Source organism: Haliotis asinina, chromosome 3, assembly GCF_037392515.1.
Source record: "Haliotis asinina isolate JCU_RB_2024 chromosome 3, JCU_Hal_asi_v2, whole genome shotgun sequence".
Lineage (NCBI taxonomy): Eukaryota > Metazoa > Mollusca > Gastropoda > Lepetellida > Haliotidae > Haliotis > Haliotis asinina.
In genome coordinates, this window is record NC_090282.1 from 83,082,336 (window position 1) to 83,097,799 (window position 15,464).

The 15,464-nt window shown below is 39.3% G+C and overlaps 3 non-coding genes across 3 annotated transcripts; all 3 read left to right on the forward strand.

The window, feature by feature from the left end:
- The first annotated feature begins 349 nt into the window (after positions 1-349).
- On the forward strand, positions 350-422 carry Trnar-ucg (transfer RNA arginine (anticodon UCG)). The gene has a single exon. It is a non-coding gene; the product is annotated as a tRNA-Arg (tRNA).
- A 1,582-nt stretch (positions 423-2,004) lies between these two features.
- Trnar-ucg (transfer RNA arginine (anticodon UCG)) lies at positions 2,005-2,077 on the forward strand. Its single transcript has one exon. It is a non-coding gene; the product is annotated as a tRNA-Arg (tRNA).
- A 755-nt stretch (positions 2,078-2,832) lies between these two features.
- On the forward strand, positions 2,833-2,905 carry Trnar-ucg (transfer RNA arginine (anticodon UCG)). Its single transcript has one exon. It is a non-coding gene; the product is annotated as a tRNA-Arg (tRNA).
- Positions 2,906-15,464: the final 12,559 nt, after the last annotated feature.

Consider the following 15,464-nt stretch of genomic DNA (forward strand, 5'->3'; position numbering starts at 1 on the left):
CTGGGTCGTAGTACAACTCTTTTTATACAAAATTGAAAAGCGGTACAGTCAGCACAACCGTATTTCCCTCCCTCATCTATTAAAATGACAATGAGCAATGTTTTTTGGATTGAAAATACCATTTCAGTGGACACTGGGCATTCCAAAGTAGAGGATCTATCTAACTGACCATATACAAAAGGACTGTGTAATCTGTTAAAATGACAATGGGCAATGTTTTTCAGATGGAAAATACCATTTCAATGGACACTGAGCATTCAAAAGTAGATTTTTTATCTTGGTGACCAGAAGCAAAAGGAATGTTTCAACTGGAGTGTACAATAGGCATTACTGCGTCTGTAAGATCGTTGGCCTCGTGGCCTAATGGATAAGGCGTCTGACTTCGAATCAGAAGATTGCGAGTTCGAGTCTCGTCGAGGTCGTAGTACAACTCTTTTTATACAAAATTGAAACGCGCTACAGTCAGCACAACCTTATTTCCCTCCCTCATCTATTAAAATGACAATGAGCAATGTTTTTTGGATTGAAAATAACATTTCAGTGGACACTGGGCATTCCAAAGTAGAGGATCTATCTAATTGACCATATACAAAAGGACTGTGTTGTCTGTTAAAATGACAATGGGCAATGTTTTTCAGATGGAAAATACCATTTCAATGGACACTGAGCATTCAAAAGTAGATTTTTTATCTTGGTGACCAGAAGCAAAAGGAATGTTTGAGCCGGAGTGTACAATAGGCATTACAGCGTCTGTAAGATCGTTGGCCTCGTGGCCTAATGGATAAGGCGTCTGACTTCGAATCAGAAGATTGCGAGTTCGAGTTTCGTCTGGGTCGTAGTACAACTCTTTTTATACAAAATTGAAAAGCGCTAAGTCAGCACAACCGTATTTCCCTCCCTCATCTATTAAAATGACAATGAGCAATGTTTTTTGGATTGAAAATACCATTTCAGTGGACACTGGGCATTCCAAAGTAGAGGATCTATCTAACTGACCATATACAAAAGGACTGTGTAATCTGTTAAAATGACAATGGGCAATGTTTTTCAGATGGAAAATACCATTTCAATGGACACTGAGCATTCAAAAGTAGATTTTTTATCTTGGTGACCAGAAGCAAAAGGAATGTTTCAACCGGAGTGTACAATAGGCATTACTGCGTCTGTAAGATCGTTGGCCTCGTGGCCTAATGGATAAGGCGTCTGACTTCGAATCAGAAGATTGCGAGTTCGAGTTTCGTCTGGGTCGTAGTACAACTCTTTTTATACAAAATTGAAAAGCGCTAAAGTCAGCACAACCGTATTTCCCTCCCTCATCTATTAAAATGACAATGAGCAATGTTTTTTGGATTGAAAATACCATTTCAGTGGACACTGGGCATTCCAAAGTAGAGGATCTATCTAACTGACCATATACAAAAGGACTGTGTAATCTGTTAAAATGACAATGGGCAATGTTTTTCAGATGGAAAATACCATTTCAATGGACACTGAGCATTCAAAAGTAGATTTTTTATCTTGGTGACCAGAAGCAAAAGGAATGTTTGAACCGCAGTGTACAATAGGCATTACTGCGTCTGTAAGATCGTTGGCCTCGTGGCCTAATGGATAAGGCGTCTGACTTCGAATCAGAAGATTGCGAGTTCGAGTTTCGTCTGGGTCGTAGTACAACTCTTTTTATACAAAATTGAAAAGCGGTACAGTCAGCACAACCGTATTTCCCTCCCTCATCTATTAAAATGACAATGAGCAATGTTTTTTGGATTGAAAATACCATTTCAGTGGACACTGGGCATTCCAAAGTAGAGGATCTATCTAACTGACCATATACAAAAGGACTGTGTAATCTGTTAAAATGACAATGGGCAATGTTTTTCAGATGGAAAATACCATTTCAATGGACACTGAGCATTCAAAAGTAGATTTTTTATCTTGGTGACCAGAAGCAAAAGGAATGTTTCAACTGGAGTGTACAATAGGCATTACTGCGTCTGTAAGATCGTTGGCCTCGTGGCCTAATGGATAAGGCGTCTGACTTCGAATCAGAAGATTGCGAGTTCGAGTCTCGTCGAGGTCGTAGTACAACTCTTTTTATACAAAATTGAAACGCGCTACAGTCAGCACAACCTTATTTCCCTCCCTCATCTATTAAAATGACAATGAGCAATGTTTTTTGGATTGAAAATAACATTTCAGTGGACACTGGGCATTCCAAAGTAGAGGATCTATCTAATTGACCATATACAAAAGGACTGTGTTGTCTGTTAAAATGACAATGGGCAATGTTTTTCAGATGGAAAATACCATTTCAATGGACACTGAGCATTCAAAAGTAGATTTTTTATCTTGGTGACCAGAAGCAAAAGGAATGTTTGAGCCGGAGTGTACAATAGGCATTACAGCGTCTGTAAGATCGTTGGCCTCGTGGCCTAATGGATAAGGCGTCTGACTTCGAATCAGAAGATTGCGAGTTCGAGTTTCGTCTGGGTCGTAGTACAACTCTTTTTATACAAAATTGAAAAGCGCTAAAGTCAGCACAACCGTATTTCCCTCCCTCATCTATTAAAATGACAATGAGCAATGTTTTTTGGATTGAAAATACCATTTCAGTGGACACTGGGCATTCCAAAGTAGAGGATCTATCTAACTGACCATATACAAAAGGACTGTGTAATCTGTTAAAATGACAATGGGCAATGTTTTTCAGATGGAAAATACCATTTCAATGGACACTGAGCATTCAAAAGTAGATTTTTTATCTTGGTGACCAGAAGCAAAAGGAATGTTTCAACCGGAGTGTACAATAGGCATTACTGCGTCTGTAAGATCGTTGGCCTCGTGGCCTAATGGATAAGGCGTCTGACTTCGAATCAGAAGATTGCGAGTTCGAGTCTCGTCGAGGTCGTAGTACAACTCTTTTTATACAAAATTGAAACGCGCTACAGTCAGCACAACCTTATTTCCCTCCCTCATCTATTAAAATGACAATGAGCAATGTTTTTTGGATTGAAAATAACATTTCAGTGGACACTGGGCATTCCAAAGTAGAGGATCTATCTAATTGACCATATACAAAAGGACTGTGTTGTCTGTTAAAATGACAATGGGCAATGTTTTTCAGATGGAAAATACCACTTCAATGGACACTGAGCAATCAAAAGTAGATTTTTTATCTTGGTGACCAGAAGCAAAAGGAATGTTTGAGCCGGAGTGTACAATAGGCATTACTGCGTCTGTAAGATCGTTGGCCTCGTGGCCTAATGGATAAGGCGTCTGACTTCGAATCAGAAGATTGCGAGTTCGAGTCTCGTCGGGGTCGTAGTACAACTCTTTTTATACAAAATTGAAAAGCGCTACAGTCAGCACAACCGTATTTCCCTCCCTCATCTATTAAAATGACAATGAGCAATGTTGTTTGGATTGAAAATAACATTTGAATGGACACTGGGCATTCAAAAGTAAGGTATTTATCTTGGTGACCAGAGAAAGAAAGAATGTTTTGATCCGCAGTGTACAATAGGCATTACTGCGTCTGTAAGATCGTTGGAGTCGTGACCAAATGGAGAAGGCGTCTGACTTCGAATCAGACGATTGCGAGTTCAACTCTCGTCGGGGTCGTAGTACAACTCTTTTTGTACAAAATTGAAAAGCGCTACAGTCAGCACAACCTTATTTCCCTCCCTCATCTATTAAAATGACAATGAGCAATGTTTTTTGGATTGAAAATACCATTTCAGTGGACACTGGGCATTCCAAAGTAGAGGATCTATCTAATGGACCATATACAAAAGGACTGTGTTATCTGTTAAAATGACAATGGGCAATGTTTTTCCGATGGAAAATACCATTTCAATGGACACTGAGCATTCAAAAGTAGATTTTGTATCTTGGTGATCAGAAGCAAAAGGAATGTTTGAACCGCAGTGTAGAATAGGCATTACTGCGTCTGTAAGATCGTTTGCCTCGTGGCCTAATGGATAAGGCGTCTGACTTCGAATCAGAAGATTGCGAGTTCGAGTCTCGTAGGGGTCGTAGTACAACTCTTTTTATACAAAATTGAAAAGCGCTACAGTCAGCACAACCGTATTTCCCTCCCTCATCTATTAAAATGACAATGAGCAATGTTTTTTGGATTGAAAGTAACATTTCAGTGGACACTGGGCATTCCAAAGTAGAGGATCTATCTAATTGACCATATACAAAAGGACTGTGTTGTCTGTTAAAATGACAATGGGCAATGTTTTTCAGATGGAAAATACCATTTCAATGGACACTGAGCATTCAAAAGTAGATTTTTTATCTTGGTGACCAGAAGCAAAAGGAATGTTTGAACCGCAGTGTACAATAGGCATTACTGCGTCTGTAAGATCGTTGGCCTCGTGGCCTAATGGATAAGGCGTCTGACTTCGAATCAGAAGATTGCGAGTTCGAGTCTCGTCGGGGTCGTAGTACAACTCTTTTTATACAAAATTGAAAAGCGCTACAGTCAGCACAACCTTATTTCCCTCCCTCATCTATTAAAATGACAATGAGCAATGTTTTTTGGATTGAAAATACCATTTCAGTGGACACTGGGCATTCCAAAGTAGAGGATCTATCTAATGGACCATATACAAAAGGACTGTGTTATCTGTTAAAATGACAATGGGCAATGTTTTTCCGATGGAAAATACCATTTCAATGGACACTGAGCATTCAAAAGTAGATTTTTTATCTTGGTGATCAGAAGCAAAAGGAATGTTTGAACCGCAGTGTACAATAGGCATTACTGCGTCTGTAAGATCGTTTGCCTCGTGGCCTAATGGATAAGGCGTCTGACTTCGAATCAGAAGATTGCGAGTTCGAGTCTCGTAGGGGTCGTAGTACAACTCTTTTTATACAAAATTGAAAAGCGCTACAGTCAGCACAACCGTATTTCCCTCCCTCATCTATTAAAATGACAATGAGCAATGTTTTTTGGATTGAAAATAACATTTCAGTGGACACTGGGCATTCCAAAGTAGAGGATCTATCTAATTGACCATATACAAAAGGACTGTGTTGTCTGTTAAAATGACAATGGGCAATGTTTTTCAGATGGAAAATACCATTTCAATGGACACTGAGCATTCAAAAGTAGATTTTTTATCTTGGTGACCAGAAGCAAAAGGAATGTTTGAACCGCAGTGTACAATAGGCATTAGTGCGTCTGTAAGATCGTTTGCCTCGTGGCCTAATGGATAAGGCGTCTGACTTCGAATCAGAAGATTGCGAGTTCGAGTCTCGTCGGGGTCGTAGTACAACTCTTTTTATACAAAATTGAAAAGCGCTACAGTCAGCACAACCGTATTTCCCTCCCTCATCTATTAAAATGACAATGAGCAATGTTTTTTGGATTGAAAATAACATTTCAGTGGACACTGGGCATTCCAAAGTAGAGGATCTATCTAATTGACCATATACAAAAGGACTGTGTTATCTGTTAAAATGACAATGGGCAATGTTTTTCAGATGGAAAATACCATTTCAATGGACACTGAGCATTCAAAAGTAGATTTTTTATCTTGGTGACCAGAAGCAAAAGGAATGTTTCAACCGGAGTGTACAATAGGCATTACTGCGTCTGTAAGATCGTTGGCCTCGTGGCCTAATGGATAAGGCGTCTGACTTCGAATCAGAAGATTGCAAGTTCGAGTCTCGTCTAAATCGTAGTACAACTCTTTTTATACAAAATTGAAAAGCGCTACAGTCAGCACAACCGTATTTCCCTCCCTCATCTATTAAAATGACAATGAGCAATGTTTTTTGGATTGAAAATACCATTTCAGTGGACACTGGGCATTCCAAAGTAGAGGATCTATCTAATTGACCATATACAAAAGGACTGTGTTATCTGTTAAAATGACAATGGGCAATGTTTTTCAGATGGAAAATACCATTTCAATGGACACTGAGCATTCAAAAGTAGATTTTTTATCTTGGTGACCAGAAGCAAAAGGAATGTTTGAACCGCAGTGTACAATAGGCATTACTGCGTCTGTAAGATCGTTGGCCTCGTGGCCTAATGGATAAGGCGTCTGACTTCGAATCAGAAGATTGCGAGTTCGAGTCTCGTCGGGGTCGTAGTACAACTCTTTCTATACAAAATTGAAAAGCGTTACAGTCAGCACAACCTTATTTCCCTCTCTCATCTATTAAAATGACAATGAGCAATGTTTTTTGGATTGAAAATAACATTTCAGTGGACACTGGGCATTCCAAAGTAGAGGATCTATCTAATTGACCATATACAAAAGGACTGTGTAATCTGTTAAAATGACAATGGGCAATGTTTTTCAGATGGAAAATACCATTTCAATGGACACTGAGCATTCAAAAGTAGATTTTTTATCTTGGTGACCAGAAGCAAAAGGAATGTTTGAACCGGAGTGTACAATAGGCATTACTGCGTCTGTAAGATCGTTGGCCTCGTGGCCTAATGGATAAGGCGTCTGACTTCGAATCAGAAGATTGCGAGTTCGAGTCTCGTCGGGGTCGTAGTACAACTCTTTCTATACAAAATTGAAAAGCGCTACAGTCAGCACAACCTTATTTCCCTCTCTCATCTATTAAAATGACAATGAGCAATGTTTTTTGGATGGAAAATAACATTTCAGTGGACACTGGGCATTCCAAAGTAGAGGATCTATCTAATTGACCATATACAAAAGGACTGTGTTATCTGTTAAAATGACAATGGGCAATGTTTTTTGGATTGAAAATACCATTTCAATGGACACTGAGCATTCAAAAATAAGGTATTTATCTTGGTGACCAGAGAAAGAAAGAATGTTTTGATCCGCAGTGTACAATAGGCATTACTGCGTCTGTAAGATCGTTGGCCTCGTGGCCTAATGGATAAGGCGTCTGACTTCGAATCAGAAGATTGCGAGTTCGAGTTTCGTCGGGGTCGTAGTACAACTCTTTTTATACAAAATTGAAAAGCGCTACAGTCAGCACAACCTTATTTCCCTCTCTCATCTATTAAAATGACAATGAGCAATGTTTTTTGGATTGAAAATACCATTTCAATGGACACTGAGCATTCAAAAATAAGGTATTTATCTTGGTGACCAGAGAAAGAAAGAATGTTTTGATCCGCAGTGTACAATAGGCATTACTGCGTCTGTAAGATCGTTGGCCTCGTGGCCTAATGGATAAGGCGTCTGACTTCGAATCAGAAGATTGCGAGTTCGAGTTTCGTCGGGGTCGTAGTACAACTCTTTTTATACAAAATTGAAAAGCGCTACAGTCAGCACAACCTTATTTCCCTCTCTCATCTATTAAAATGACAATGAGCAATGTTTTTTGGATTGAAAATAACATTTCAGTGGACACTGGGCATTCCAAAGTAGAGGATCTATCTAATGGACCATATACAAAAGGACTGTGTAATCTGTTAAAATGACAATGGGCAATGTTTTTCAGATGGAAAATACCATTTCAATGGACACTGAGCATTCAAAAGTAGATTTTTTATCTTGGTGACCAGAAGCAAAAGGAATGTTTCAACCGGAGTGTACAATAGGCATTACTGCGTCTGTAAGATCGTTGGCCTCGTGGCCTAATGGATAAGGCGTCTGACTTCGAATCAGAAGATTGCGAGTTCGAGTCTCGTCGGGGTCGTAGTACAACCATTTCTATACAAAATTGAAAAGCGCTACAGTCAGCACAACCTAATTTCCCTCTCTCATTTATTAAAATGACAATGAGCAATGTTTTTTGGATGGAAAATAACATTTCAGTGGACACTGGGCATTCCAAAGTAGAGGATCTATCTAATTGACCATATACAAAAGGACTGTGTTATCTGTTAAAATGACAATGGGCAATGTTTTTTGGATTGAAAATACCATTTCAATGGACACTGAGCATTCAAAAATAAGGTATTTATCTTGGTGACCAGAGAAAGAAAGAATGTTTTGATCCGCAGTGTACAATAGGCATTACTGCGTCTGTAAGATCGTTGGCCTCGTGGCCTAATGGATAAGGCGTCTGACTTCGAATCAGAAGATTGCGAGTTCGAGTTTCGTCGGGGTCGTAGTACAACTCTTTTTATACAAAATTGAAAAGCGCTACAGTCAGCACAACCTTATTTCCCTCTCTCATCTATTAAAATGACAATGAGCAATGTTTTTTGGATTGAAAATACCATTTCAATGGACACTGAGCATTCAAAAATCAGGTATTTATCTTGGTGACCAGAGAAAGAAAGAATGTTTTGATCCGCAGTGTACAATAGGCATTACTGCGTCTGTAAGATCGTTGGCCTCGTGGTCTAATGGATAAGGCGTCTGACTTCGAATCAGAAGATTGCGAGTTCGAGTTTCGTCGGGGTCGTAGTACAACTCTTTTTATACAAAATTGAAAAGCGCTACAGTCAGCACAACCTTATTTCCCTCTCTCATCTATTAAAATGACAATGAGCAATGTTTTTTGGATTGAAAATACCATTTCAGTGGACACTGGGCATTCCAAAGTAGAGGATCTATCTAATTGACCATATACAAAAGGACTGTGTTATCTGTTAAAATGACAATGGGCAATGTTTTTCAGATGGAAAATACCATTTCAATGGACACTGAGCATTCAAAAGTAGATTTTTTATCTTGGTGACCAGAAGCAAAAGGAATGTTTGAACCGCAGTGTACAATAGGCATTACTGCGTCTGTAAGATCGTTGGACTCGTGGCCTAATGGATAAGGCGTCTGACTTCGAATCAGAAGATTGCGAGTTCGAGTCTCGTCTGGGTCGTAGTACAACTCTTTTTATACAAAATTGAAAAGCGCTACAGTCAGCACAACCGCATTTCCCTCCCTCATCTATTAAAATGACAATGAGCAATGTTTTTTGGATGGAAAATAACATTTCAGTGGACACTGGGCATTCCAAAGTAGAGTATCTATCTAATTGACCATATACAAAAGGACTGTGTAATCTGTTAAAATGACAATGGGCAATGTTTTTCAGATGGAAAATACCATTTCAATGGACACTGAGCATTCAAAAGTAGATTTTTTATCTTGGTGACCAGAAGCAAAAGGAATATTTCAACCGGAGTGTACAATAGGCATTACTGCGTCTGTAAGATCGTTGGCCTCGTGGCCTAATGGATAAGGCGTCTGACTTCGAATCAGAAGATTGCGAGTTTGTGTCTCGTCGGGGTCGTAGTACAACTCTTTTTATACAAAATTGAAAAGCGCTACAGTCAGCACAACCTTATTTCCCTCTCTCATCTATTAAAATGACAATGAGCAATGTTTTTTGGATTGAAAATACCATTTCAATGGACACTGAGCATTCAAAAATAAGGTATTTATCTTGGTGAGCAGAGAAAGAAAGAATGTTTTGATCCGCAGTGTACAATAGGCATTACTGCGTCTGTAAGATGGTTGGCCTCGTGGCCTAATGGATAAGGCGTCTGACTTCGAATCAGAAGATTGCGAGTTCGAGTTTCGTCGGGGTCGTAGTACAACTCTTTTTATACAAAATTGAAAAGCGCTACAGTCAGCACAACCTTATTTCCCTCTCTCATCTATTAAAATGACAATGAGCAATGTTTTTTGGATTGAAAATACCATTTCAGTGGACACTGGGCATTCCAAAGTAGAGGATCTATCTATTTGACCATATACAAAAGGACTGTGTTATCTGTTAAAATGACAATGGGCAATGTGTTTCAGATGGAAAAGACCATTTCAATGGACACTGAGCATTCAAAAGTAGATTTTTTATCTTGGTGACCAGAAGCAAAAGGAATGTTTGAACCGCAGTGTACAATAGGCATTACTGCGTCTGTAAGATCGTTGGACTCGTGGCCTAATGGAGAAGGCGTCTGACTTCGAATCAGAAGATTGCGAGTTCGAGTCTCGTCTGGGTCGTAGTACAACTCTTTTTATACAAAATTGAAAAGCGCTAGAGTCAGCACAACCGTATTTCCCTCCCTCATCTATTAAAATGACAATGAGCAATGTTTTTTGGATGGAAAATAACATTTCAGTGGACACTGGGCATTCCAAAGTAGAGTATCCATCTAGTTGACCATATACAAAAGGACTGTGTAATCTGTTAAAATGACAATGGGCAATGTGTTTCAGATGGAAAATACCATTTCAATGGACACTGAGCATTCAAAAGTAGATTTTTTATCTTGGTGACCAGAAGCAAAAGGAATGTTTGAACCGCAGTGTACAATAGGCATTACTGCGTCTGTAAGATCGTTGGACTCGTGGCCTAATGGATAAGGCGTCTGACTTCGAATCAGAAGATTGCGAGTTCGAGTCTCGTCGGGGTCGTAGTACAACTCTTTTTATACAAAATTGAAAAGCGCTACAGTCAGCACAACCTTATTTCCCTCCCTCATCTATTAAAATGACAATGAGCAATGTTTTTTGGATGGAAAATACCATTTCAATGGACACTGAGCATTCAAAAGTAGATTTTTTATCTTGGTGACCAGAAGCAAAAGGAATGTTTGAACCGGAGTGTACAATAGGCATTACTGCGTCTGTAAGATCGTTGGACTCGTGGCCTAATGGATAAGGCGTCTGACTTCGAATCAGAAGATTGCGAGTTCGAGTCTCGTCGGGGTCGTAGTACAACTCTTTTTATACAAAATTGAAAAGCGCTACAGTCAACACAACCTTATTTCCCTCTCTCATCTATTAAAATGACAATGAGCAATGTTTTTTGGATTGAAAAAAGCATTTCAATGGACACTGGGCATTCAAAAGTAAGGTATTTATCTTGGTGAGCAGAGAAAGCAAGAATGTTTTGATCCGCAGTGTACAATAGGCATTACTGCGTCTGTAGGATCTTTGGCCTCGTGGCCTAATGGATAAGGCGTCTGACTTCGAATCAGAAGATTGTGAGTTCGAGTTTCGTCGGGGTCGTAGTACAACTCTTTTTATACAAAATTGAAAAGCGCTACAGTCAGCACAACCTTATTTCCCTCCCTCATCTATTAAAATGACAATGAGCAATGTTTTTTGGATTGAAAATAACATTTCATTGGACACTGGGCATTCCAAAGTAGAGGATCTATCTAATGGACCATATACAAAAGGACTGTGTTATCTGCTAAAATGACAATGGGCAATGTTTTTCAGATGGAAAATACCATTTCAATGGACACTGAGCATTCAAAAGTAGATTTTTTATCTTGGTGACCAGAAGCAAAAGGAATGTTTGAACCGCAGTGTACAATAGGCATTACTGCGTCTGTAAGATCGTTGGACTCGTGGCCAAATGGATGAGGCGTCTGACTTCGAATCAGAAGATTGCGAGTTCGAGTCTCGTCGGGGTCGTAGTACAACTCTTTTTATACAAAATTGAAAAGCTCTACAGTCAGCACAAACTTATTTCCCTCCCTCATCTATTAAAATGACAATGAGCAATGTTTTTTGGATTGAAAATAACATTTCATTGGACACTGGGCATTCCAAAGTAGAGGATCTATCTAATGGACCATATACAAAAGGACTGTGTTATCTGTTAAAATGACATTGAGGAATGTTTTTCAGATGGAAAATACCATTTTAATGGACACTGGGTATTCAAAAGTAGGTATTTATCTTGGTGACCAGAGAGAGAAAGAATGTTTTGATCCGCAGTGTACAATAGGCATTACTGCTTCTTTAAGATCGTTGGACTCGTGGCCAAATGGAGAAGGCGTCTGACTTCGAATCAGAAGATTGCGAGTTCGAGTCTCGTCGGGGTCGAATTACAACTCTTTTTATACAAAATTGAAAAGCGCTACAGTCAGCACAACCTTATTTCCCTCTCTCATCTATTAAAATGACAATGAGCAATGTTTTTTGGATTGAAAAAACCATTTCAGTGGACACTGGGCATTCAAAAGTAAGGTATTTATCTTGGTGACCAGAGAAAGAAAGAATGTTTTGATCCGCAGTGTACAATAGGCATTACTGCGTGTTTAAGATCGTTGGACTCGTGGCCAAATGGAGAAGGCGTCTGACTTCGAATCAGAAGATTGCGAGTTCGAGTCTCGTCGGGGTCGTAGTACAACTCTTTTTATACAAAATTGAAAAGCGCTACAGTCAGCACAACCTTATTTCCCTCTCTCATCTATTAAAATGACAATGAGCAATGTTTTTTGGATTGAAAAAACCATTTCAATGGACACTGAGCATTCAAAAGTAGATTTTTTATCTTGGTGACCAGAAGCAAAAGGAATGTTTGAACCGGAGTGTACAATAGGCATTACTGCGTCTGTAAGATCGTTGGCCTCGTGGCCTAATGGATAAGGCGTCTGACTTCGAATCAGAAGATTGCGAGTTTGTGTCTCGTCGGGGTCTTAGTACAACTCTTTTTATACAAAATTGAAAAACGCTACAGTCAGCACAACCTTATTTCCCTCTCTCATCTATTAAAATGACAATGAGCAATGTTTTTTGGATTGAAAAAACCATTTCAATGGACACTGGGCATTCAAAAGTAAGGTGTTTATCTTAGTGACCAGAGAAAGAAAGAATGTTTTGATCCGCAGTGTACAATAGGCATTACTGCGTCTGTAAGATCGTTGGACTCGTGGCCAAATGGAGAAGGCGTCTGACTTCGAATCAGAAGATTGCGAGTTCGAGTCTCGTCGGGGTCGTAGTACAACTCTTTTTATACAAAATTGAAAAGCGGTACAGTCAGCACAACCTTATTTCCCTCTCTCATCTATTAAAATGACAATGAGCAATGTTTTTTGGATTGAAAATACCATTTCAATGGACACTGAGCATTCAAAAGTAGATTTTTTATCTTGGTGACCAGAAGCAAAAGGAATGTTTGAACCGCAGTGTACAATAGGCATTACTGCGTCTGTAAGATCGTTGGACTCGTGGCCAAATGGATGAGGCGTCTGACTTCGAATCAGAAGATTGCGAGTTCGAGTCTCGGCGGGGTCGTAGTACAACTCTTTTTATACAAAATTGAAAAGCGCTACAGTCAGCACAACCTTATTTCCCTCCCTCATCTATTAAAATGACAATGAGCTATGTTTTTTGGATTGAAAATAACATTTCATTGGACACTGGGCATTCCAAAGTAGAGGATCTATCTAATGGACCATATACAAAAGGACTGTGTTATCTGTTGAAATGACAATGGGCAATGTTTTTCAGATGGAAAATACCATTTCAATGGACACTGAGCATTCAAAAGTAGATTTTTTATCTTGGTGACCAGAAGCAAAAGGAATGTTTGAACCGCAGTGTACAATAGGCATTACTGCGTCTGTAAGATCGTTGGACTCGTGGCCAAATGGATGAGGCGTCTGACTTCGAATCAGAAGATTGCGAGTTCGAGTCTCGTCGGGGTCGTAGTACAACTCTTTTTATACAAAATTGAAAAGCGCTACAGTCAGCACAACCTTATTTCCCTCCCTCATCTATTAAAATGACAATGAGCTATGTTTTTTGGATTGAAAATAACATTTCATTGGACACTGGGCATTCCAAAGTAGAGGATCTATCTAATGGACCATATACAAAAGGACTGTGTTATCTGTTAAAATGACAATGGGCAATGTTTTTCAGATGGAAAATACCATTTCAATGGACACTGAGCATTCAAAAGTAGATTTTTTATCTTGGTGACCAGAAGCAAAAGGAATGTTTGAACCGGAGTGTACAATAGGCATTACTGCGTCTGTAAGATCGTTGGACTCGTGGCCAAATGGATGATTCGTCTGACTTCGAATCAGAAGATTGCGAGTTTGTGTCTCGTCGGGGTCGTAGTACAACTCTTTTTATACAAAATTGAAAAGCGCTACAGTCAGCACAACCTTATTTCCCTCCCTCATCTATTAAAATGACAATGAGCAATGTTTTTGGATGGAAAATACCATTTCAATGGACACTGGGCATTCAAAAGTAAGGTATTTATCTTGGTGACCAGAGAAAGAAAGAATGTTTTGATCCGCAGTGTACAATAGGCATGAGTGCGTCTTTAAGATCGTTGGACTCGTGGCCAAATGGAGAAGGCGTCTGACTTCGAATCAGAAGATTGCGAGTTCGAGACTCGTCGGGGTCGTAGTACAACTCTTTTTATACAAAATTGAAAAGCACTACAGTCAGCACAACCTTATTTCCCTCTCTCATCTATTAAAATGACAATGAGCAGTGTTTTTTGGATTGAAAATACCATTTCAGTGGACACTGGGCATTCCAAAGTAGTGGATCTATCTAATTGACCATATACAAAAGGACTGTGTTATCTGTTAAAATGACAATGGGCAATGTTTTTCAGATGGAAAATACCATTTCAATGGACACTGAGCATTCAAAAGTAGATTTTTTATCTTGGTGACCAGAAGCAAAAGGAATGTTTGAACCGGAGTGTACAATAGGCATTACTGCGTCTGTAAGATCGTTGGCCTCGTGGCCAAATGGATAAGGCGTCTGACTTCGAATCAGAAGATTGCGAGTTTGTGTCTCGTCGGGGTCGTAGTACAACTCTTTTTATACAAAATTGAAAAGCGGTACAGTCAGCACAACCTTATTTCCCTCTCTCATCTATTAAAATGACAATGAGCAATGTTTTTTGGATTGAAAAAACCATTTCAATGGACACTGGGCATTCAAAAGTAAGGTATTTATCTTGGTGAGCAGAGAAAGCAAGAATGTTTTGATCCGCAGTGTACAATAGGCATTACTGCGTCTGTAAGATCGTTGGCCTCGTGGCCTAATGGATAAGGCGTCTGACTTCGAATCAGAAGATTGCGAATTCGAGTTTCGTCGGGGTCGTAGTACAACTCTTTTTATACAAAATTGAAAAGCGCTACAGTCAGCACAACCTTTTTTCCCTCCCTGATCTATTAAAATGACAATGAGCAATGTTTTTTGGATTGAAAATAACATTTCATTGTACACTGGGCATTCCAAAGTAGAGGATCTATCTAATGGACCATATACAAAAGGACTGTGTTATCTGTTAAAATGACAATGGGAAATGTTTTTCAGATGGAAAATACCATTTCAATGGACACTGAGCATTCAAAAGTAGATTTTTTATCTTGGTGACCAGAAGCAAAAGGAATGTTTGAACCGCAGTGTACAATAGGCATTACTGCGTCTGTAAGATCGTTGGCCTCGTGGCCTAATGGATAAGGCGTCTGACTTCGAATCAGAAGATTGCGAGTTCGAGTCTCGTCGGGGTCGTAGTACAACTCTTTTTATACAAAATTGAAACGCGCTACAGTCAGCACAACCTTATTTCCCTCTCTCATCTATTAAAATGACAATGAGCAATGTTTTTTGGATTGAAAATACCATTTCAGTGGACACTGGGCATTCCAAAGAAGAGGATCTATCTAATAGACCATATACAAAAGGACTGTGTTATCTGTTAAAATGACAATGAGGAATGTTTTTCAGATGGAAAATACCATTTCAATGGACATTGGGTATTCAAAAGTAAGGTATTTATCTTGGTGAACA